Source organism: Aethalodelphis obliquidens, unplaced genomic scaffold (genome assembly GCF_003676395.1).
Source record: "Aethalodelphis obliquidens isolate GAN/ISIS:26980383/991018 unplaced genomic scaffold, ASM367639v1 scaffold2, whole genome shotgun sequence".
In the NCBI taxonomy this organism is placed as follows: domain Eukaryota; kingdom Metazoa; phylum Chordata; class Mammalia; order Artiodactyla; family Delphinidae; genus Aethalodelphis; species Aethalodelphis obliquidens.
The window spans coordinates 6,022,049-6,025,814 of record NW_020837946.1 but is presented as its reverse complement, the minus strand read 5'-3'; positions in this window follow the sequence as shown (position 1 = coordinate 6,025,814).

The following is a 3,766-nucleotide window of genomic DNA, read 5'->3' as shown; positions in this document are numbered from 1 at the left end:
TTTCTACCAAATAATGGTATTATGTGTGTAATTCACATAAATCTCAATTAAATAATTTAAGTAAAACGTACATTCACAATGGAAGTGCAGGGTTGAGTGGAAGATAACGCTGTGCGTCTGACCGCCAGTGGGAGATATCGTGGCAACAAGAGGGGCACAGGCAGACTGTGGATTAGAGTCTCATAACGTTTCAAACTTTGAATCTATAAATATGGATTGTGTCCATTTGAAGTTAAAAATGGTGTCAGTGAAAAATGGTGTCTGATTTTTGGAGGAGAAAGTGTGTGTCTGTATGTGTGAATGTGTATGCCCCGGAGTTAGCACTAATATTTTCATTATGTAAAGGATTAATTTATTGAAATGTATTTTCTGCCCTTGGCATGTGCTGGCTAAGCAGCAGCTGATTCATTTTTTTAAGACACCAAGACTCAGTTTTCCCAGGGGAGGCCAGGCCTGCATCTTCAAAGGCGTAAACTTCTAATTCCAGAGATTTAAAAAAAAAAGAAAGCTGTTGGAATGTCAAATGCTGTGATGATTTAGAGTTTATCTAAAAGCATTTGTTTTGCATTTCAAGTTTAACTAAGAGATTCACACCTCCCCTCCCCACCCCATTTTTCCTATTGATGGCTAAGGAATGAGAAACCCCCAAAATATTCCTGAGAGGGAGAGAGAAGAGTGGAACTTACTTGCCATCAACCTTTCAAATGCAGAGGAACGGGGGCTTGGCTGTGTTTGGGGACATTAAAAAGAGCAGAGACTGCCCATATGCTAACAGATGGTCTTGGGTGGATCACACCCCCTGCAGCCCCGGGCAAGGGCCACAGGAGCGGGTGCATTTTGCCTGCCCACGCTCAGGCCGCCATGGCTGCTCACCCCAGCCTCTGAATTTGCAATAGTCGAGCTTGAATTAAAGGGATCTGCTGGGCTAGTACAGAGGATGGAGTGGAAAATGAGGGAGAGAAGAAGGCAACTGTCTGGAAAACAAGATCCTCACCATCCCTGAGAGGGCAGCTCCCTCGGGGAACTGCACATCTGCCCCGATGGCCAAGGCATTGCTCCAGGCACCTGGTGAAGACTTAGACTTGCTGCTGCAGTCTTTGCAAACTTGAAGTTCTGGTACATGTTGTAAAGTTACCATGCGGAATGTTTGAACCAATTCAGATTACTCATCCCCAAACTGAATATTATCATTAAAAAAAAAAATCGGTTAATACAATAGGTAAAGCTCCTTTCATGTTTACTGGCTCTGTTCAGTTCTTTTTCCAAAGTGTCTATTTATGTCCTTTGCCCGTTTTTCTCTTGTGGTGGTTATCTCTTGATTATTGATTTGTAAAAGTTTTTTATGTAAGAAAGATATTAACTTTTGTCATTTGGGTTATAAATAATTTATCATTGACCTTTGAACTATTAACTTTGAGATATAAATGACAGTGATACTTTTGTCATTTTTGTTATAAATAATTTATCACTGATCTTTGAACTATTAACTTTGAGATATAAATGACAAAGATACTTTTGTCATTTTTGTTATAAATAATTTATCATTGACCTTTGAACTATTAACTTTGAGATATTTTCTTTGGTCATATAGAAATTATTTTATGATTATTTAATTGTTTATATCTTCAAATATATCCATTAGGGGTTTCTTTTAAGAGTTTCTGGCTTGGGAGCTATACTTAGAAATTCATCTTCACTCTAAAATTACAGAATTATTCACTTAAATTTTCTCCCAATAGTTTCATGGTTTCATTTTTTAAAAATACATATATTCAAATCGTTATCTTCTGTGGGCACGAGTTTAGGATCTAAACTTCTTTTCTCAATTTGTTAGTTTTCCTAATACTGGATTTCTTTCTGATTTTCTTGATTTAAATTCATACGGATGTTTGGGCCCTATTAGTGGACTTTCTATCTGTCTATCTGTTCCAGTGTTCCAGTTTTATTGTTCCAGCTGTACAATTTTAGAGCATGTTAGGGCATGCCCCAATCATTACTTTTCTGTTTTCAAAAATTTTTTGACTGTTCTCATGTTTTCTTCCAATTGATTTTTAAATTTGTAGATCTTTACCTTTTTTCAAGAAGGGTCCTGTTTGGCATATATTCTGTGGTAGTCAGAATAATGCCCCCCAACTCCAAAAACTGTCCATGTCCTAATCTTCAGAACCTGGGAACACGTTAACTTACATGATAAAAGGGTCTTTGTAGATGTCATCAAGTTAAGGATCTAGATATGGAGAGATTATCTGGGGGGTCAAAGTAATCGCATGGATCCTTTTAGGTGGAAAAGAGGCAGAACAGGAAGGTCAGAGGGAGCAGTGATGATGGAAAATGGTCAGAGAGATGTAACTTTGCTGGCTTTGAAGGTGAACAAAGGAACCACAAGACCTGGAATGTGTATGAGTTCTAGGATCTGGAAAACACAAGGAAGTGAAATCTCTCCGGGAGCCTCCAGAAGGAACACAGCCCTGACAACACCTTGATTTTAGGACTTCTGATTTACAGAACTGTAAAAGAATAAACCTGTGTTGTTTCAGTCACTAGTTTGTGCTAATTTGTTAAAGCAGCAATAAGAAAGTAAAACAGTGTACTTTCTAAATTCCTCTATGTCTGAGAATTTATATGTTACTCTCACAAATAAACAATAGCTTGATAAGTTAGAGAATTCTTGGGCTGCAATACTTTCCCCTCAGAATTGCAGATATTGATGTGTTGCCCTTTGTGCTGCAGAAGACAAGTCTGATGCTAATCTGACTATGCATTTACCTTTCAAATGCTTTTCCTAGACACTCAAAAGAAATTCCCTTCACCCTTGAAATACACCATCACTGGCTGGGTATGGGTCTCCTTTCATTTATTTTTCTTGGTTGGTGGACCTTACAATTTGAGAATTTGCAACTATCTTCAGCTAAGAGAAGTTTTCTTATATTATTTACCTGGGATTTGCTTCTTAGAGCAATTCATTGAAAAAAAAAAACCCCATGAGATTAGACAATAGAGACAAGAAACCAACTCTACATAGAATAGGAATTCTTAGAAGCAGAAAATATTGCAGATTCCTTTTATATTTAGAGTTGGTGTCTTGTCTCTGTTGTCTAAATGTCTTTTTTTTTTAATGAACTGGTCTAATACAGTATTTTATTACAGTTTATATCTGATTAACCATGCCTTCCCATACTCTTCAGGGCAAAACTACTATCACAGTTCATGAATCCATGGTATAGATGCTACAATTTAAGAGATGCTTCGCTATTCTCTTACTTTTATACCATCTAAAATTCACTTCACATTTGTTTCATTTTGTACAAACTTATTTCTTATATTTAATCAATGTGATAACTAATTTCATAATTTGCACGTTAATAGCTAAGTGAAAACAAAAATATATACAATAAAGCTGCCTGAGCTCATTGTTTGCTTCCTGCGTTGGAAACTTTCACCTAAAAGCATTTATAATAAATCTTGTGTTCAAATACACAGTCAAATGAGGGAAAAAATTAGAAATGAAGACCAATGAAGGTACCAGGACTTCCCTGAAAATGACTCACAAAAGTCTTCTGAAGACAGTTTTTGTAATGATGCCAAGAAGTACAATCATCCTGTGACTAAGCCTGTTCTAAAGCAGACATAAATACTTATATGATCACCATTGCAACTCCTTCAGTTCGAGTTGTCATAATTTCTCACCTGGCTTATTACGAGAAACCACTACATTAAAAATGGGCAAATGATTTGAACAGACACTTCACCAAAGAAGACAGACCAT